A 22,784-nucleotide genomic window follows, 5' to 3' on the forward strand; every position below is an offset into this window, starting at 1 on the left:
ATTTCAATGATCAAATGAGATTATGCTCTTTTATTGTCCTTTTTAAGCAAGAAAAAATGGTAGATGATGCAAGTCATCACCAACCAAACCATTCTGCAACCCTCTTCAATGGGTTCAAAACCAAATCAGTTCAAAATCAAGTTGGTTCCAAAAGTACATCATTTTCAGATTTCAAGAACTCAAATTCAAACTCAAATAAATTTCTAACAGATTAAACTTGATTTCAAAACTTTTAAGAAACAGCTTTAAAGAAACACTCCAAAAATAGTCCGTCTCACAAAACCAAACAGTAACCCAGTCAAACAAGCATTCATATTCATCCAAGACAACCAAACAACACATAAGACTTGTACCATCACTAAAATACATTTCTCACATAAATATCCATATATAATAATTCCAAATTATAAAGTATAGTTTTCTGAAAAAGGCCCCTACCTCGATACGCGAAACCATAACTCAAACGCGTCAACTGAACTCCTTTCTCTTAGCCCGAAATAAGCGACAACTGAAGCCTTAGCTTTGCTTACTTTCCCAATAGTAGAAATAGCCTCAATCGCTACATGTAAGCTCGGTTACTGATTCCTAACACATCTATATCACAAATATTTTAATACACATAATAGGACACTAACGCAAAGGTTTTTTGAAACGTAAATACTTACTGTAAAAGAACACAGAGCAGCAGCGGTCTTAGTACTGGTTTGGCGGCTCTGATGTTGGCGTATGATAGAAAAATTTACAGTAACCATATATCCTGACACAGACAATCTCAGCAACCACTCTCACGGTAAAAACCAACTTAACAGACAAAGAAGTTGAAGCAAGCTTAGAGCTTACCACACAGATACAGGAGTTTTCACGAATGGAATAATTAAAATGCCCAAATTAGGTTTCGAAAAGTTAGAACGAGAATTTGGGGATTTAAATATGATTTTTGGACTTAGTAGACTTTTCTGAGTCAGAAAATGCGTTTTTTGCGAAAAACTGTGAAAACTGCGAACCGACAGTCGGATCAGTTGAACCGGTTCAATTCTGCCCGGTACTACGCGAGCAAAAGCGAAAATAGTCGAAAATTATAGAAAAATATTAGAAGTTAAAAACCGGGCGTTAATTTTAAAGGTTTGGCCCAAAATTGGGCCATATAGGCTAAAAAGGCTAATGGGTTGGACCGGGCCCAAGTGGGCCCAAGCCACACATATATAAGGGTTTATTAAATGAACCCATTCAACACACCACACACATAAACACACACACACCAGCTGCAGGAGGAGAGGAGAGAAGAGAGAAGAAACACTATTCATCCCCTCACTCTTTTCATCATATCTTGAGCTACGGTGCTCCGATTCGCGTGCCGTCAGCGACTACGCGAAGCTCTTGCCAAGTCCGTCATTTCTATTGAAGCTTTGTGGTAAGTCTCTCAAGTTTCCCTACCCAGTTTTCGTGCCCTTGTGAATTTCGAGTTTTAGGGTTTGGTTTTGAGTGAAATCTTGTGTTGTGGGTGTTTTAGGTACACTCTAGCACTTGATTATTAGTAGTTTTGGCTTCCAAAAATTGTTGGATAAGGTAAGAGCTCTTGAAACTCTTGTGAAATTATGTTTATGTTGAGCCCTAGGTTGATTTGTGGTAGTTTATGTATATATAGCTTGATTATAGAGAGTTTGGAGGCCTTTGGTGATTGTTGGTGGCTTGGATTGTGTTGGAAAGCTTGTTGGTGATTATTGTTGTGCTCGTTTGGGGTTTTGGCATATTAAAAATCGGTCAAGATATGATTTCAGTTTCCTCTAAGTAGTATATAATATTCATGGACACTTAGGCTAGTGACCTATAGGATAGGTTTGGATTATAATGGTTGATGGGTTGTTGAATGATGATGTATGATGATTTGTGATGGATTAATGAAATTTGAGTTTGATTATAATGATTGATTATGATATGATGATGATGGATGATTGTGTGAGGGTGAGAAGTGTTATGATATATGTGATATTGATGTTAATGATATGGTAATGTGGTTGAAAAAGTTGAATGTGGGTTTATTATGGTATTACATCTTTGATGTTGATGGCTGAGAATAGTAAAATGTGATGAAAAAATCCTACAAATGGTGTTATATGATATAAAGGTTAGATGTTGATGAAAAATGAAGTTTGGAATGGTTTTATTTGGTTTTGGATGATTTGAGTGGTGAAAGTTGGGAAATTGATAACTTGTGAACATTTGGTAAAAGTTGGTTTTTGGTGAACTTTGTCTGATCATAACTTTTTCCTCAATTTTCAAATTTTGATGAAATTAGTTTAGATTTAAAGTTTATTGAAAACTCTTCGAATTGATATAAAGTTTGTAAAATTTAGAATTTTGTAGAGGAAGTTATGATCATTCAAAGATTGGTGTTAAAATCTGAAATTTTACAAAGTTGCAGAATTTTGTGATTTCTGGTATGTGCGCACGCACAGCCTTGTGCGCACTCACAACCCTGTGAAAATTTTAATCTGTGCGCACTCACAGACCTGTGTGTCCGCACACGCAGGGGAAGGCTCCCTGTATGCAATGCTAGCACAGCTTGTGCACGCACATACCAATGAGGATTTGCAACCTGTGCGTACGCACAGCCCTATGCGCACGCACACGTTGGGAAGGTCAGTCTGTTGAGGGCGCTACCATAGGTTGTGCGAGCGAACAGACATTGTGAATTTTGGCACCTGTGCGTACGCACACCTCTATGCGTACGCACACGTTTTAGAACTTTTCTAAGGCGTGCGCATGCATACGCCCTGTTTCTCAAATTTAAATTTGTTTTTAATTATTTGACCTTTCCAACAAGATTGTAAGCTTCTGTAACACTATTTTAAGACTCTTGGGTTTATATTCGGGCATCGGATATGAGAAAGGTCCTAGGAGGATTTCATTTGGTATTTCTTTGAAAAGTTAGAAAACGGAGGTTTAGGTTTCTGGTGTATTTAAGGTGAGTTTGGTTGAGGGGGAAGGAAGGGTAGTGAATTGGGTGATTGATGACAATGAATTGAGAAATTGACGAACTAACGAGTTCGGAATGGAGAATTGTGAATTGACAATGGTTATGATGAGTTAAGAACTTGGAAAGGAATGATGAGGAGATGATTGGATTATGTTGAGAAGTGTGTGGAGCCTATATCTTCGACATGGCAGATTATTCTACTGCATGACAAGTTGTTGTTGAGAAGTGTGCGGAGCCTATATCTCCGGCGTGGCATATTGTTCTGCTGCATGACGAGTTATTGTTGAGAAGTGTGCGGAGCCTATATCTCCTGCGTGGAAGATGTTTCTGTTGTATGACTTGTTGAATGTTAAGAGTGTGCGGGGCCTATATCCCCGGCATGGCAGATTGTTCTGCTGCATAATTTGGTGTGGTTGGTTCCTTCTTTGCTGCAGGAAGTGTGCAGGGCCTATATCTGTGGCGTAGTAGACTCCCTACTGCATGAGTGTGCAGGGCATTATATCTCTGGCATGGCAGACTGGTGCACGAAATTGTGATGTCCAGGCTCAAACTATTCCTGGCACGTGAGCAACTTGGTACGCGTAATCGTGATTACACATTCATAATTTGTCACAACTTCGATACAACTGACCAGCAAGTGCACTGGGTCGTCCAAGTAATACCTTACGTGAGTAAGGGTCGAATCCCACGGAGATTGTTGGTATGAAGCAAGCTATGGTCACCTTGCAAATCTCAGTCAGGCGGATATAAAGTGATAATGGTGTTTTCGAATATTATATAATAAAATAGGGATAGAGATACTTATGTAATTCATTGGTAGGAATTTCAGATAAGCGAATGGAAATGCTTTCGTTCCTCTGAACCTCTGCTTTCTTGTTATCTTCATCCAGTCAGTCTTACTCCTTTCCATGGCTGGCTTTATGTGATACATCACCATTGTCAATGGCTACTTTCGGTCATCTCTCGGGAAAATGATCCAATGCCCTGTCACGGCACGGCTAATCGTCTGGAGGCATCACCCTTGCCAATGGCTTCATCTTATCCTCTCAGTGAATAATATGCTCACGCACCCTGTCACAGCACGGCTATTCATCTGTCGGTTCTCGATCATGCTGGAATAGGATTTACTATCCTTTTGCGTCTATCACTAACGCCCTGCAATCGCGAGTTAGGAGCTCGTCACAGTCATTCAATCATTGAATCCTACTCGGAATACCACAGACAAGGTTTAGACCTTCCGGATTCTCTCGAATGCCGCCATCATTCTAGCTTACGCCATGAAGATTCCGGTTAGGAGATCTAAGAGATATTCATTCTAGCTTATTTCATGTAGAACGGAGGTGTTTGTCAGGCACGTGTTCATAGGGGAGAATGGTGATGAGCGTCACACATAATCATCACCTTCATCACGTTCTTGGGTGCGAATGGATATCTTAGAAGCGAAATAAGATGAGTTGAATAGAAAACAGTAGTACTTTGCATTAATCTTTGAGGAACAGCAGAGCTCCACACCTTAATCTATGGAGTGTAGAAACTCTACCGTTAAAAATACATAAGTGAAAGGTCCAGGCATGGCCGAGATGGCCAGCCCCCAAAACGTGATCAAAGGATCATAAGGTAATCCAAAGATGTCTAATACAATAGTAAAAGGTCCTATTTATAATAAACTAGCTACTAGGGTTTACATGAATAAGTAATTGATGCATAAATCCACTTCCGGGACCCACAGAAAGAAGGTGAATCTCTCTATGAAGCTTGGGAAAGATACAAACAGTTGACCAAAAAGTGTCCTTCTGACATGCTTTCAGAATGGACCATCCTGGATATATTCTATGATGGTTTATCCGAGCTATCAAAGATGTCACTGGACACTTCTGCAGGTGGATCCATTCACCTAAAGAAAACACCTGCAGAAGCTCAAGAACTCATTGACATGGTTGCTAATAACCAGTTCATGTACACTTCTGAAAGGAATCCTGTGAATAATGGGACGCCTGTGAAGAAGGGAGTTCTTGAGGTTGATACTCTGAATGCCATATTGGCTCAGAATAAAATATTGACTCAGCAAGTCAATATGATTTCTCAGAGTCTGCATGGAATGCAAGCTGCATCCAACAGTACTCAAGAGGCATCTTCTGAAGAAGAAGCTTATGATCCTGAGAACCCTGCAATAGCAGAGGTAAATTACTTAGGTGAACCTTATGGAAACACCTATAACTCAACATGGAGAAATCATCCAAATTTCTCATGGAAGGATCAAAAGCCCCAACAAGGCTTTAATAATGGTGGAAGAAACAGGTGTAGCAATAGCAAGCCTTTTCCATCATCAACTCAGCAACAGACAGAGAACTCTGAACAAAATGCTTCTAATTTAGCAAATCTAGTCTCTGATCTATCTAAGGCCACTGTAAGTTTCATGAATGAAACAAGGTCTTCCATTAGAAATCTGGAAGCACAAGTGGGCCAGCTGAGTAAAAGGATCACTGAAATCCCTCCTAGTACTCTCCCAAGCAATACAGAAGAGAACCCAAAAGGAGAGTGCAAGGCCATTGACATAAGCGCCATGGCCGAACCTATGAGGAGAGGAGAGGACATGAATCCCAAGGAGGAAGACCTCCTGGGACGTCCAGTGGTCAATAAGGAGCTTCCCTCTGAGGAACCAAGGGACTCTGAGGCTCATCTAGAGACCATAGAGATCCCATTGAACCTCCTTATGCCCTTCATGAGCTCTGATGAGTATTCCTCTTCTGAAGAGAATGAGGATGTTACTGAAGAGCAAACTGCCAAGTTTCTTGGTGCAATCATGAAGCTGAATGCCAAATTATTTGGCATTGATACTTGGGAAGTTGAACCTCCCTTGTTCATCAATGAACTAAGTGATCTGGATCAACTGACATTGCCTCAGAAGAGACAGGATCCTGGAAAGTTCATAATACCCTGTACCATATGCACCATGATCTTTAAGGCTCTGTGTGACCTTGGTTCAGGAATAAACCTCATGCCCCTCTCTGTAATAGAGAAACTGGGAATCTATGGGGTGCAAGCTGCTAAAATCTCATTAGAGATGGCAGACAGCTCTAGAAAATAGGCTTATGGACAAGTAGAAGATGTATTAGTAAAGGTTGATGGCCTTTACATACCTACTGATTTCATAGTCCTGGATACTGGAAAGGAAGAGGATGAATCCATCATCCTAGGAAGACCTTTTCTGGCCACAGCAAGAGCTGTGATTGATGTTGACAGAGGTGAAATATTCCTTCAATGGAATGAGAACTCCCTTGTGTTTAAAACTCAAGGATCTCCCTCTGCAACCATGGAGAGGAAGCAGAAAAAGCTTCTCTCCAAGCAGAGTCAACCAGAGCCCCCACAGTCAAACTCTAAGTTTGGTGTTGGGAGGCCACAACCAAACTCTAAGTTTGGTGTTGAACTCCCATATCCAAACTCTAAGTTTGGTGTTGGAGAGTCTCAACAAAGCTCTGCACATCTGTGAGGCTACATGAGAGCCCACTGTCAAGCTATTGACATTAAAGAAGCGCTTGTTGGGAGGCAACCCAATGTTTATCTAATTCTTATTTTTATTGTTTTTCATGTTTTCTTAGGTTCATGATCATGTGGAGTCACAAAATAAACAAAAAATTTAAAAACAGAATAAAAAACAGCAGAAAAAAAAAATCACACCCTGGAGGAGCATCTGTCTGGCGTTCAAACGCCAGAACAGAGCATAGTTCTGGCGCTGAACGCCCAGAATGGGAGCATCCTGGCGCTGAACGCCCAGAACAAGCATGGTTCTGGCGTTCAACGCCAGAAATGGCAGCAAATGGGCGTTGAACGCCCAAAATGGGCACCAACCTGGCGCTGAACGCCCAGAGTTGTGTGCAAGGGCATTTTACATGTCTAAATTGGTGCAGGGATGTAAATGCCTTGACACCTCAGGATCTGTGGACCCCACAGGATCATCTCAGGATCTGTGGACCCCACGGGATCCCCACCTACCTCATCATCTCTCTTTCCATTCATGATCATCCCTTCTTTTTTTCCATTTACCACTCACATCCATACACCCACTACCTTCAAAAATTCAACATCTCTCTCTCCCACCCAATCCCACCCATATGGCCGAATACACACTCCCATCCATCTCCTCCATATCTTCTTCTTATTCTTCTATTCTTTCTTCTTTTGCTCGAGGGCGAGCAACATTCTAAGTTTGGTGTGGTAAAAGCATAGCTTTTTTGTTTTTTTCCATAACCATTGATGGCACCTAAGGCCAGAGAAACCTCTAGAAAGAGGAAAGGGAAGACAAAAGCTTCCATCAAGGGTCTATAGCTCAGTGGTAGAACATTTGACTGCAAATCAAGAGATCCCTGAGATACCTCAGGGGATACATTTTCTTCCACACAATTATTGGAAGCAACTAAGGATGGAACATCAAGAGCACTCCATCATCCTTCATGAAATCAGAGAAGATCTAAAAGCAATGAAGGAGGAGCAACAAAGACAAGGAAGAGACATAGAAGAGCTCAAGGACATCATTGGTTCCTCAAGAAGGAAATGCCACCATTACTAAGGTGGATTCATTCCTTGTTCTTATTTCTTCTGTTTTTCATTTTCTATGTTATGTGCTTATCTGTGTTTGTGTCTTCATTACATGATCATTAGTAGTTAGTAACTATGTCTTAAAGTTATAAATGTCCTATGAATCCATCACCTCTCTTAAATGAAAAATGTTTTAATTCAAAAGAACAAGAAGTACATGAGTTTCGAATTTATCCTTGAACTTAGTTTAATTATATTGATGTGGTGACAATGCTTCTTGTTTTCTGAATGTATGCTTGAACAGTGCATATGTCTTTTAAAGTTGTTCTTTAAGAATGTTAAATATGTTGGCTCTTGAAAGAATGATGACTAGGAGACATGTTATTTGATAATCTGAAAAATCATAAAAATGATTCTTGAAGCAAGAAAAAGCAGCAAAGAACAAAGCTTGCAGAAAAAAAATATAGAAAAAAAAAATAGGCGAAAAAAAAATAGAAAGAAAAAGAAAAAGCAAGCAGAAAAAGCCAAAAGCTCTTAAAACCAAGAGGCAAGAGCAAAAAGCCAATAACCCTTAAAACCAAAAGGCAAGGGAAATAAAAAGGATCCCAAGGCTTTGAGCATCAGTGGATAGGAGGACCTAAAGGAATAAAATCCTGGTCTAAGCGGCTAAACCAAGCTGTCCCTAACCATGTGCTTGTGGCGTGAAGGTGTCAAGTGAAAACTTGAGACTGAGCGGTTAAAGTCAAGGTCCAAAGCAAAAAAAGAGTGTGCTTAAGAACCCTGGACACCTCTAATTGGGGACTTTAGCAAAGCTGAGTCACAATCTGAAAAGGTTCACCCGATTATGTGTCTGTGGCATTTATGTATCCGGTGGTAATACTGGAAAACAAAGTGCTTAGGGCCACGGCCAAGACTCATAAAATAGCTGTGTTCAAGAATCATCATACTGAACTAGAAGAATCAATAACACTATCTGAACTCTGAGTCCCTATAGATGCCAATCATTCTGAACCTCAATGGATAAAGTGAGATGCCAAAACTATTCAAGAGGCAAAAAGCTATAAGTCCCGCTCATATGATTGAAGCTCTGTTTCATTGATAGTTTGGAATTTATAGTATATTCTATTCTTTTTATCCTATTTTGATTTTCAATTGTTTGGGGACAAGCAACAATTTAAGTTTGGTGTTGTGATGAGCGGATAATTTATACGCTTTTTGACATTGTTTTTAGTATATTTTTAGTAGAATCTAGTTACTTTTAGGGATGTTTTTAATAGATTTTATGTTAAATTCACATATCTGGACTTTACTATGAGTTTGTGTGTTTTTCTGTGATTTCAGGTATTTTCTGGCTGAAATTGAGAGACTTGAGCAGAAATCAGATTCAGAGGTTGAAAAAGGACTGCTGATGCTGTTGGATTCTGACCTCCCTGCACTCAAAGTGGATTTTCTGGAGCTACAGAACTCGAAATGGCGCGCTTCCAATTTCGTTGGAAAGTAGACATCCAGGGCTTTCCAGCAATATATCATAGTCGATACTTTGGCCAAGAATTGACGACGTAAACTGTCGTTCAACGCCAGCTTTCTACCCAAATCTGGCGTCCAGCGCCAGCTTTCTACCCAAATCTGGCGTCCAGCGCCAAATAAGGATCCAAAACCAGAGTTGAACGCCCAAACTGGCACAAAAACTGGCGTTCAACTCCACAAATGGCCTCTGCACGTGCAACACTTAAGCTCAGCCCAAACACACACCAAGTGGGCCCCGGAAGTGGATTTATACATCAAATACTTACTCATGTAAACCCTAGTAGCTAGTTTATTATAAATAGGACCTCTTACTATTGTATTTGACATCTTTGGACGCCTGGTTCTTAGATCAGAGGGGCTGGCCTCTCGGCCATGCCTGGACCTTTCACTTATGTATTTTTAACGGTAGAGTTTCTACACTCCATAGATTAAGGTGTGGAGCTCTGCTGTTCCTCAAAGATTAATGCAAAGTACTACTGTTTTCTATTCAATTCTTCTTATTTCGCTTCTAAGATATCCATTCGCACCCAAGAACGTGATGAAGGTGATGATTATGTGTGACGCTCATCATCCTTCTCCCTTATGAACGCGTGCCTGACAAACACTTCTGTTCTACATGAAATAAGCTAGAATGAGTATCTCTTAGATCTCCTAACCAGAATCTTCATGGTGTAAGCTAGAATGATGGCGGCATTCAAGAGAATCCGGAAGGTCTAAACCTTGTCTGTGGTATTCCGAGTAGGATTCAATGATTGAATGACTGTGACGAGCTCCTAACTCGCGATTGCAGGGCGTTGGTGACAGACGCAAAAGGATAGTAAATCCTATTCCAGCATGATCGAGAACCGACAGATGAATAGTCGTGCCGTGACAGGGTGCGTGAGCATATTATTCACTGAGAGGATAAGATGAAGCCATTGACAAGGGTGATGCCTCCAGACGATTAGCCATGCCGTGACAGGGCATTGGATCATTTTCCCGTGAGATGACCGAAAGTAGCCATTGACAGTGGTGATGTATCACATAAAGCCAGCCATGGAAAGGAGTGAGACTGATTGGATGAAGATAGCAGGAAAGCAAAGGTTCAGAGGAACGAAAAGCATCTCCATTCGCTTATCTGAAATTCCTACCAATGATTTACATAAGTATCTCTATCCCTATTTTATTATATAATATTCGAAAACACCATTATCACTTTATATCTGCCTGACTGAGATTTACAAGGTGACCATAGCTTGCTTCATACCAACAATCTCCGTGGGATTCGACCCTTACTCACGTAAGGTATTACTTGGACGACCCAGTGCACTTGCTGGTTAGTTGTATCGAAGTTGTGACAATTATGAATTAAGATCAGAGCACCAAGCTTTGGAGCCATTACCAGGATTTGTTCGAGCCTGGAGATCACAATTTCGTGCACCAAGTTTTTGTCCTCTGAACCTCTGCTTTCCTGCTATCTTCATCCAGTCAATCTTACTCCCTTCCATGGCTGGCTTTATGCAAGGGCATCACCGTTGTCAGTGGCTACATCCCCTCCTCTCAGTGAAAGATATGCTCACATGCTCTGTCACAGCACGGCCATTCATCTGTCGGTTCTCGATCATGCTGGAATAGGATTCACCCTCCTTTTGCGTCTGTCACTAACGCCCAGCACTCGCGAGTTTGAAGCTCGTCACAGTCATTCAATCATTGAATCCTACTCGGAATACCACAGACAAGGTTTAGACTTTCCGGATTCTCTTTAATGCCGCCATCATTCTAGCTTACGCCACGAAGATTCTGGTTAGGAGATCTAAGAGATACTCATTCTAGCTTAATTCATGTAGAACAGAAGTGTTTGTCAGGCACGCGTTCATAAGGGAGAAGGATGATGAGCGTCACACATAATCATCACCTTCATCACGTTCTTGGGTGCGAATGGATATCTTAGAAGCGAAATAAAATGAATTGAATAGAAAACAGTAGTACTTTGCATTAATCTTTGAGGAACAGCAGAGCTCCACACCTTAATCTATGGAGTGTAGAAACTCTACCGTATGAAAATATATAAGTGAAGGTCCAGGCATGGCCGTGTGGCCAGCCCCTATGGTCTAAGAACAATGCGTTCAAAGATGGTCAAAAAGACGTCTAATACAATAGTAAGAGGTCCTATTTATAATAAACTAGCTACTAGGGTTTACATGAGTAAGTATTTGATGTATAAATCCACTTCCGGGGCCCACTTGGTGTGTGTTTGGGCTGAGCTTAAGTGTTGCACGTGCAGAGGCCATTTGTGGAGTTGAACGCCAGTTTTTGTGCCAGTTTGGGCGTTCAACTCTGGTTTTGGATCCTTTTCTGGCGCTGGACGCCAGATTTGGGTAGAAAGCTGGCGTTGAACGCCAGTTTACGTCATCAATTCTTGGCCAAAGTATAAACTATTATATATTTCTGGAAAGCCCTAGATGTCTACTTTCCAACACAATTGGAAGCGCGCCATTTCGATTTCTGTAGCTCCAGAAAATCCACTTTGAGTGCAGGGAGGTCAGAATCCAACAGCATCAGCAGTCCTTTTTCAACCTCTAAATCTGATTTCTGCTCAAGTCCCTCAATTTTAGCCAGAAAATACCTGAAATCACAGAAAAACACACAAACTCATAGTAAAGTCTAGAAATGTGAATTTATCATAAAAACTAATGAAAACATCCCTAAAAGTAGCTAGATTCTACTAAAAATATACTAAAAGCAATGCCAAAAAGCGTATAAATTATCCGCTCATCACAACACCAAACTTAAATTGTTGCTTGTCCCCAAGCAACTGAAAATCAAAATAGGATAAAAAGAATAGAATATACTATAAATTCCAAACTATCAATGAAACAGAGCTTCAATCATATGAGCGGGACTTATAGCTTTTTGCCTCTTGAATAGTTTTGGCATCTCACTTTATCTATTGAGGTTCAGAATGATTGGCATCTATAGGAACTCAGAGTTTAGATAGTGTTATTGATTCTCCTAGTTCAGTATGATGATTCTTGAACACAGCTATTTTATGAGTCTTGGCCGTGGCCCTAAGCACTTTGTTTTCCAGTATTACCACCGGATACATAAATGCCACAGACACATAATTGGGTGAACCTTTTCAGATTGTGACTCAGCTTTGCTAAAGTCCCCAATTAGAGGTGTCCAGGGTTCTTAAGCACACTCTTTTTTTGCTTTAGACCTTGACTTTAACTGCTCAGTCTCAAGTTTTCACTTGACACCTACACGCCACAAGCACATGGTTAGGGACAACTTGGTTTAGCCGCTTAGACCAGTATTTTATTCCTTTAGGCCCTCCTATCCACTGATGCTCAAAGCCTTGGGATCCTTTTTATTTGCCCTTGCCTTTTGGTTTTTAGGGTTATTGGCTTTTTGCTCTTGCCTCTTGGTTTTAAGAGCTTTTGGCTTTTTCTGCTTGCTTTTTCTTTTTCTTTCTATATTTTTTTTTTCGCCTATTTTTTTTTTCTATTTTTTTTTCCTGCAAGCTTTGTTCTTTGCTGCTTTTTCTTGCTTCAAGAATCATTTTTATGATTTTTCAGATTATCAAATAACATGTCTCCTAGTCATCATTCTTTCAAGAGCTAACATATTTAACATTCTTAAACAACAACTTCAAAAGACATATGCACTGTTCAAGCATACATTCAGAAAACAAGAAGCATTGTCACCACATCAATATAATTAAACTAAGTTCAAGGATAAATTCAAAACTCATGTACTTCTTGTTCTTTTGATTTAAAACATTTTTTTTTTAAGAGAGGTGATGGATTCATAGGACATTTATAACTTTAAGACATAGTTACTACTACTAATGATCATGTAATGAAGACACAAACATAGATAAGCACATAACATGGATAATGAAAAACAGAGAAAGTAAGAACAAGGAATGAGTCCACCTTAGTGATGTCCTTGAGCTCTTCTATGTCTCTTCCTTGTCTTTGCTGCTCCTCCTTCATTGCTTTTAGATCTTCTCTGATTTCATGAAGGATGATGGAGTGCTCTTGATGTTCCACCCTTAGTTGCTTCCAATAATTGTGTGGAGGAAAATGTATCCCCTGAGGTATCTCAGGGATCTCTTGATTTGCAGTCAAATGTTCTACCACTGAGCTTTAGACCCTTGATGGAAGCTTTTGTCTTCCCTTTCCTCTTTCTAGAGGCTTCTCTGGCCTTAGGTGCCATCAATGGTTATGGAAAAAACAAAAAAGCTATGCTTTTTACCACACCAAACTTAGAATGTTGCTCGCCCTCGAGCAAAAGAAGAAAGAATAGAAGAATAAGAAGAAGATATGGAGGAGATGGAGGGAGATGTGTATTCGGCCATATGGGTGGGATTGGGTGGGAAAGAGATGTTGAATTTTGAAGGAAAGTGGGTGTTTGGATGTGAGTGGTAAAGAGTTAATAGGGAAGAGTGTTTATTGGGAATAGAGGATGATTGAGAAGAGAGAAGAGAGTGAGTGGAGGTAGGTGGGGATCCTGTGGGGTTCACAGATCCTGAGGTGATCTTGTGAGGTCCACAGATCTTGAGGTGTCAAGGCATTTACATCCCTGCACCAATTTAGGCATGCAAAATGCCCTTGCACACAACTATGGGCGTTCAGCGCCAGGTTGGTGCCCATTTTGGGCGTTCAACGCCCATTTGCTGCCATTTCTGGCGTTGAACGCCAGAACCATGCTTGTTCTGGGCGTTCAGCGCCAGGATGCTCCCATTCTGGGCGTTCAGTGCCAGAACTATGCTCTGTTCTGGCGTTTGAACGCCAGACAGATGCTCCTCCAGGGTGTGATTTTTCTTCTGCTGTTTTTGATTCCGTTTTTGAATTTTTTTTGTTTATTTTGTGACTCCACATGATCATGAACCTAAGAAAACATGAAAAACAATAAAAATAAGAATTAGATAAACATTGGGTTGCCTCCCAACAAGCGCTTCTTTAATGTCAATAGCTTGACAGTGGGCTCTCATGGAGCCTCACAGATGTCCAGAGCTTTGTTGAGACTCTCCAACACCAAACTTAGAGTTTGGATATGGGAGTTCAACACCAAACTTAGAGTTTGGTTGTGGCCTCCCAACACCAAACTTAGAGTTTGACTGTGGGGGCTCTGGTTGACTCTGCTTGGAGAGAAGCTTTTTCTGCTTCCTCCCCATGGTTGCAGAGGGAGATCCTTGAGTTTTGAATACAAGGGAGTTCTCATTCCATTGAAGGACTATTTCACCTCTGTCAACATCAATCACAGCTCTTGCTGTGGCCAGGAAAGGTCTTCCTAGGATGATGGATTCATCCTCTTCCTTTCAAGTATCCAGGACTATGAAATCAGTAGGTATGTAAAGGCCCTCAACCTTTACTAATACATCTTCTACTTGAACATTTTTCATTTAAGAGAGGTGATGGATTCATAGGACATTCATATCTTTAAGACAAAGTTACTAACTACTAATGATCATGTAATGAAGACACAAACATAGATAAGCACCATAACATAGAAAACGAAAAAAAAAAACAGAAAGTAAGAACAAGGAATGAGTCCACCTTAGTGATGTCCTTGGTGCACGAAATTGTGATGTCCAGGCTCGAACAATCCCTGGTAATGGCTCCAAAGCTTGGTGCTTTGATCTTAATTCATAATTGTCACAACTTCGATACAACTAACCAGCAAGTGCACTGGGTCGTCCAAGTAATACCTTACGTGAGTAAGGGTCGAATCCCACGGAGATTGTTGGTATGAAGCAAGCTATGGTCACCTTGTAAATCTCAGTCAGGCAGATATAAAGTGATAATGGTGTTTTCGAATTTAATATAATAAAATAGGGATAGAGATACTTATGTAATTCATTGGTAGGAATTTCAGATAAGCGAATGGAGATGCTTTTCGTTCCTCTGAACCTCTGCTTTCCTGCTATCTTCATCCAATCAGTCTTACTCCTTTCCATGGCTGGCTTTATGCAAGGGCATCACCGTTGTCAGTGGCTACATCCCCTCCTCTCAGTGAATAATATGCTCACGCACCCTGTCACGGCACGGCTATTCATCTGTCGGTTCCCGATCATACTGGAATAGGATTCACCCTCCTTTTGCGTCTGTCACTAACGCCCAGCACTCGCGAGTTTGAAGCTCGTCACAGTCATTCAATCATTGAATCCTACCCAGAATACCACAGACAAGGTTTAGACCTTCCGGATTCTCTTGAATGCCGCCATCATTCTAGCTTATGCCACGAAGATTCCTGTTAGGAGATCTAAGAGATATTCATTCTAGCTTAATTCATGTAGAACAGAAGTGTTTGTCAGGCACGCGTTCATAGGGGAGATGGTGATGAGTGTCACACATAATCATCACCTTCATCACGTTCTTGGGTGCGAATGGATATCTTAGAAGCGAAATAAGAAGAATTGAATAGAAAACAGTAGTACTTTGCATTAATCTTTGAGGAACAGCAGAGCTCCACACCTTAATCTATGGAGTGTAGAAATTCTACCGTTGAAAATACATAAGTGAAGGTCCAGGCATGGCCGAGACGGGCAGCCCCCTAAAACGTGATCAAAGGATCATAAGGTAATCCAAAGATGCCTAATACAGTAGTAAAAGGTCCTATTTATAATAAACTAGTCACTAGGGTTTACATGAGTAAGTAATTGATGCATAAATCCACTTCCGGGGCCCACTTGGTGTGTGTTTGGGCTGAGCTTAAGTGTTCCACGTGCAGAGGCCATTTGTGGAGTTGAACGCCAGCTTCTGTGCCAGTTTGGGCGTTCAACTCTGGTTTTGGATCCTTTTCTGGCGCTGGACGCCAGATTTGGGTGGAAAGCTGGCGTTGAACGCCAGTTTACGTCGTCTATTCTTGGCCAAAGTATGGACTATTATATATTGCTGGAAAGCCCTGGATGTCTACTTTCCAACGCAATTGGAAGCGCGCCATTTCGAGTTCTGTAGCTCCAGAAAATCCACTTTGAGTGCAGGGAGGTCAGAATCCAACAGCATCAGCAGTCCTTTTTCAACCTCTGAATCTGATTTCTGCTCAAGTCCCTCAATTTCAGCCAGAAAATACCTGAAATCACAGAAAAACACACAAACTCATAGTAAAGTCCAGAAATGTGAATTTAACATAAAATCTATTAAAAACATCCCTAAAAGTAACTAGATTCTACTAAAAATATACTAAAAACAATGCCAAAAAGCGTATAAATTATCCGCTCATCACAACACCAAACTTAAATTGTTGCTTGTCCCCAAGCAACTAAAAATCAAAATAGGAAAAAAAATAATAGAATATACTATAAATTCCAAACTATCAATGAAACAGAGCTTCAATCATATGAGCGGGACTTATAGCTTTTTGTCTCTTGAATAGTTTTGGCACCTCACTTTATCCATTGAGGTTCAGAATGATTGGCATCTATAGGAACTTCAGATTTCGAATAGTGTTATTGACTCTCTTAGTTCAGCATGATGATTCTTGAACACAGCTTCTTTATGAGTCTTGGCCGTGGCCCTAAGCATTTTGTTTTCCAGTATTACCACCGGATACATAAATGCCACAGACACATAATTGGGTGAACCTTTTCAGATTGTGACTCAGCTTTGCTAAAGTCCCCAATTAGAGGTGTCCAGGGTTCTTAAGCACACTCTTTTTTTTTTTTTGCTTTGGACCTTGACTTTAACCGCTCAGTCTCAAGTTTTCACTTGACACCTACACGCCACGAGCACATGGTTAGGGACAGCTTGGTTTAGCCGCTTAGACCAGGATTTTATTCCTTTAGGCCCTCCTATCCACTGATGCTCAAAGCCTTGGGATCCTTTTTATTTGCCCTTGCCTTTTGGTTTTAAGGGTTATTGGCTTTTTGCTCTTGCCTCTTGGTTTTAAGAGCTTTTGGCTTTTTCTGCTTGCTTTTTCTTTCTATTTTTTTTTTCGCCTATTTTTTTGTTTTTTTTTTTTCTGCAAGCGTTGCTCTTTGCTGCTTTTTCTTGCTTCAAGAATCATTTTTATGATTTTTCAGATTATCAAATAACATGTCTCCTAGTCATCATTCTTTCAAGAGTCAACATATTTAACATTCTTAAACAACAACTTCAAAAGACATATGCACTGTTCAAGCATACATTCAGAAAACAAGAAGCATTGTCACCACATCAATATAATTAAACTAAGTTCAAGGATAAATTCGAAACTCAAGTACTTCTTGTTCTTTTGAATTAAAACATTTTTCATTTAAGAGAGTTGATGGATTTATAGGACATTTATAACTTTAAGACATAGTTACTAACTACTAATGATCATGTAATGAAGACACAAACACAGATAAGCACATAACATAGAAAACGAAAAAACAGAAGAAATAAGAACAAGGAATGAATCCACCTTAGTAATGGTGGCGTTTCCTTCTTGAGGAACCAATGATGTCCTTGAGCTCTTCTATGTCTCTTCCTTGTCTTTGTTGCTCCTCCTTCATTGCTTTTAGATCTTCTCTGATTTCATGAAGGATGATGGAGTGCTCTTGATGTTCCACCCTTAGTTGCTTCCAATAATTGTGTGGAAGAAAATGTATCCCCTGAGGTATCTCAGGGATCTCTTGATTTGCAGTCAAATGTTCTACCACTGAGCTATAGACCCTTGATGGAAGCTTTTGTCTTCCCTTTCCTCTTTCTAGAGGTTTCTCTGGCCTTAGGTGCCATCAATGATTATGGAAAAAACAAAAAAGCTATGCTTTTACCACACCAAACTTAGAATGTTGCTCGCCCTCGAGCAAAAGAAGAAAGAATAGAAGAATAAGAAGAAGATATGGAGGAGATAGATGGGAGTGTGTATTCGGCCATATGGGTGGGATTGGGTGGGAGAGAGATGTTGAATTTTGAAGGTAGTGAGTGTATGGATGTGAGTGGTAAATGGAAAGTAGAAGGGATGATCATGAATGGGAAGAGAGATGATGAGGTAGGTGGGGGTACTGTAGGATCCACAGATCCTGAGGTGTCAAGGCATTTACATCCCTGCACCAATTTAGGCATGTAAAATGCCCTTGCACACAACTCTGGGCGTTCAGCGCCAGGTTGGTGCCCATTTTGGGCGTTCAACGCCCCTTTGCTGCCATTTCTGGCGTTGAACGCCAGAACCATGCTTGTTCTGGGCGTTCAGCGCCAGGATGCTCCCATTCTGGGCGTTCAGCGCCAGAACTATGCTCTGTTCTGGCGTTTGAACGCCAGACAGATGCTCCTCCAGGGTGTGATTTTTCTTCTGCTGTTTTTGATTCCGTTTTCAATTTTTTGTTTATTTTGTGACTCCACATGATCATGAACCTAAGAAAACATGAAAAACAATAAAAATAAGAATTAGATAAACATTGGGTTGCCTCCCAACAAGCGCTTCTTTAATGTCAATAGCTTGACAGTGGGCTCTCATGGAGCCTTACAGATGTGCAGAGCTTTGTTGAGACTCTCCAACACCAAACTTAGAGTTTGGATATGGGAGTTCAACACCAAACTTAGAGTTTGGTTGTGGCCTCCCAACACCAAACTTAGAGTTTGACTGTGGGGGCTCTGGTTGACTCTGCTTGGAGAGAAGCTTTTTCTGCTTCCTCTCCATGGTTGCAGAGGGGGATCCTTGAGTTTTAAACACAAGGGAGTTCTCATTCCATTGAAGGAATATTTCACCTCTGTCAACATCAATCACAGCTTTTGCTGTGGCCAGGAAAGGTCTTCCTAGGATGATGGATTCATCCTCTTCCTTTCCAGTATCCAGGACTATGAAATCAGCAGGGATGTAAAGGCCCTTAACCTTTACTAATACATCTTCTACTTGTCCATAAGCCTGTCTTCTTGAGCTGTCTGCCATCTCTAGTGAGATTTTAGCAGCTTGCACCCCATAGATTCCCAGTTTCTCTATTACAGAGAGGGGCATGAGGTTTATTCCTGAACCAAGGTCACACAGAGCCTTAAAGATCATGGTGCCTATGGTACAGGGTATTATCAACTTTCCAGGATCCTGTCTCTTCTGAGGCAATGTTAGTTGATCCAGATCACTTAGTTCATTGATGAACAAGGGAGGTTCAACTTCCCAAGCATCAATGCCAAACAATTTGGCATTCAGCTTCATGATTGCACCAAGAAACTTGGCAGTTTTCTCTTCAGTGACATCCTCATTCTCTTCAGAAGAGGAATACTCATCAGAGCTCATGAAGGGCATAAGGAGGTTCAGTGGAATCTCTATGGTCTCTAGATGAGCCTCAGAGTCCTTTGGTTCCCCAGAGGGAAGCTCCTTACTGATCACTGGACGTCCTTGGAGGTCTTCCTCCATGGGATTCACGTCCTCTCCTCTCCTCTCAGGTTCGGCCATGGCGCTTATGTCAATGGCCTTGCACTCTCCTTTTGGATTCTCTTCTGTATTGCTTGGGAGAGTACTAAGAGGGATTTCAGTGATCCTTTTACTCAGCTGGCCCACTTGTGCTTCCAGATTTCTAATGGAAGACCTTGTTTCATTCATGAAACTTACAGTGGCTTTAGATAGATCAGAGACTAGATTTGCTAAATTAGAAGCATTTTGTTCAGAGTTCTCTGTCTGTTGCTGAGTTGATGATGGAAAAGGCTTGCTATTGCTAAACCTGTTTCTTCCACCATTATTAAAGCCTTGTTAAGGCTTTTGATCCTTCCATGAGAAATTTGGATGATTTCTCCATGTTGAGTTATAGGTGTTTCCATAAGGTTCACCTAAGTAATTTACCTCTGCTATTGCAGGGTTCTCAGGATCATAAGCTTCTTCTTCAGAAGATGCCTCTTGAGTACTGTTGGATGCAGCTTGCATTCCATGCAGACTCTGAGAAATCATATTGACTTGCTGAGTCAATATTTTGTTCTGAGCCAATATGGCATTCAGAGTATCAACTTCAAGAACTCCCTTCTTCATAGGCGTCCCATTACTCACAGGATTCCTTTCAGAAGTGTACATGAACTGGTTATTAGCAACCATGTCAATGAGTTCTTGAGCTTCTGCAGGCGTTTTCTTTAGGTGAATGGATCCACCTGCAGAAGTGTCCAGTGACATTTTTGATAGCTCAGATAAACCATCATAGAATATATCCAGGATGGTCCATTCTGAAAGCATGTCAGAAGGACACTTTTTGGTCAACTGTTTGTATCTTTCCCAAGCTTCATAGAGGGATTCACCTTCTTTCTGTCTGAAGGTTTGAACATCAGCTCTAAGCTTGCTCAGCTTTTGAGGAGGAAAGTACTTGGCTAAGAAAGCCGTGACCAGCTTATCCCAAGAGTTCAGGCTGTCTTTGGGTTGAGAATCCAACCATAATCTAGCTCTGTCTCTTACAGCAAAAGGGAAAAGCATGAGCCTGTAGACTTCAGGATCTACTCCATTAGTCTTAACAGTATCACATATCTGCAAGAATTCAGTTAAGAACTGAAAAGGATCTTCAGATGGAAGTCCATGAAACTTGCAGTTCTGCTGCATCAGAGAAACTAATTGAGGTTTCAGCTCAAAGTTGTTTGCTCCAATGGCAGGAATGGAGATGCTTCTTCCATGTAAATTGGAATTAGGTGCAGTAAAGTCACCAAGCATCTTCCTTACATTATTATTATTTTCGGCTGCCATCTCCTCTTCCTGTTCGAAAATTTCTGAAAGGTTATCTCTGGATTGTTGTATTTTAGCTTCTCTTAGTTTCCTTTTCAGAGTCCTTTCAGGTTCTGGATCTGCTTCCACAAGAATGTTCTTATCCTTGCTCCTGCTCATATGACAAAGAAGAAGGCACAGAAAAATAATAATAATAATAGAGATCCTTTATACCACAGTATAGGGATCCCTGTGTGAGTAGAAGAAGAGGGGGAGACAAAGAATGTAATATAATGGAAGAAACACAACTGTGAGGATGGCAGAGATGTGAGATGAGATGTTAGGATATGAATGAATAAATAGAATAAGATGGGGGAGGGATAATTTTCGAAAAATATTTTTGAAAAAGAGTTAGTGATTTTCGAAAATGGTTTTTGAAAAATGTTAGTATTTTTTCGAAATTTTTTTTAATTAAAAATAAAAATAAGAATAATTAGTTAATTAAAAAGAAATTTTTGAAAAAGGGGGGAGATATTTTCGAAAATTAGAGAGAGAGAGTTAGTTAGGTGGTTTTGAAAAAGATAAGAAACAAACAAAAAGTTAGTTAGTTAGTTGAAACAAATTTTGAAAAGATAAGAAGTTAGGAAGTTAGAAAAGATATTTTGAAACCAACTTTTTGAAAAAGGTAAGATAAGAAGATATTTTAGAAATTAGTTTTGAAAAAGATTTGATTTTTAAAATCTCAATTAATGACTTGATTCATAAGAAATCACAAGATATGATTCTAGAACTTAAAGTTTGAATCTTTCTTAACAAGCAAGTAACAAACTTCAAATTTTTGAATCAAAACATTAATTGATTATGTTATTTTCGAAAATTTGGTATAAAAATAAGAAAAAGATTTTTGAAAAATATTTTTGGAATTTTCGAAAATAACTAAGAATTTTGAAAAAATTTGATTTTTGAAAAAGATTTTGAAAAAGATAAGATTTTCAAATTGAAAATTTGATTTGACTCATGAGAAACAATTTGATTTTAAAAAATTTTGAAAAAGTCAACTCAATTTTCAAATTTGATGAGAGAAAAAGGGAAAGATATTTTTTTGATTTTTTGAATTTTTATGATGATAGAGAAAAACATGAAAATTATGCAATGCATGAAATTTTTAGATCAAAACAATGAATGCATGCAAGAATGCTATGAATGTCAAGATGAACACCAAGAACACTATGAATGTCAAGATGACCATCATAGACACAATTTTGAAAAATTTTTAATGCAAAGAAAACATGCAAGACACCAAACTTAGAATTCTTTAATACTTACGCACTAAGAATTCAAGAATGCATATGAAAAACACCATACAACACAAAACAAAAAATCAACAAGATCAAACAAGAAGACTCACCAAGAACAACTTGAAGATCATGAAGAACACTATGAATGCATGAAATTTTCGAAAAATGCAAGATGCATATGCAAGTGACACCAAACTTATGATGTGACTCAAGACTCAAACAAGAAACACAAAAATATTTTTGATTTTTATGATTTTCTAATTTTTTTGGATTTTTATTTTATATTTTTCGAAAAATTCTTTTGAAAAAGAAAATAAGGATTCCAAAATTTTTAATATGAATTCCAGGAATCTTATGCTCTAAAGCTCCAATCAAAGGGTCAGGCATGGCTTAATAGCCAGCCAAGCTTTAGTATGTAACTCAGACATGACATGCCTGACATACTCATTCCCAAAGGAATTAGACATGGCTTTACAGCCAGTCAGGCTTCAACATGCTTCATGAAACACTAGAATTCATTCTTAAAAATTCTGAAGACAAATAGATTTTTGAAAACATTTTTATTTTTATTTTTATTTTTATTTTTATTTTTATTCGAAAACAAAGGAGAAAATTTTGAAATATTTTTGAAAAATTTTTTGACAAGAAAACAAAAAGAAAATTACCTAATCTGAGCAACAAGATGAACCGTCAGTTGTCCATACTCGAACAATCCCCGGCAACGGCGCCAAAAACTTGGTGCACGAAATTGTGATGTCCAGGCTCAAACTATTCCTGGCACGTGAGCAACTTGGTACGCGTAATCGTGATTACACATTCATAATTTGTCACAACTTCGATACAACTGACCAGCAAGTGCACTGGGTCGTCCAAGTAATACCTTACGT

General features: G+C 39.7%; 1 non-coding gene across 1 annotated transcript; it reads left to right on the forward strand.

The window, feature by feature from the left end:
- The first annotated feature begins 20,137 nt into the window (after nucleotides 1-20,137).
- LOC112724567 (small nucleolar RNA R71) lies at nucleotides 20,138-20,245 on the forward strand. The gene has a single exon (XR_003163724.1). It is a non-coding gene; the product is annotated as a small nucleolar RNA R71 (small nucleolar RNA).
- The last annotated feature ends 2,539 nt before the right edge of the window (nucleotides 20,246-22,784 follow it).

The sequence above is a fragment of the Arachis hypogaea genome, chromosome 11 (genome assembly GCF_003086295.3).
Source record: "Arachis hypogaea cultivar Tifrunner chromosome 11, arahy.Tifrunner.gnm2.J5K5, whole genome shotgun sequence".
NCBI lineage: Eukaryota > Viridiplantae > Streptophyta > Magnoliopsida > Fabales > Fabaceae > Arachis > Arachis hypogaea.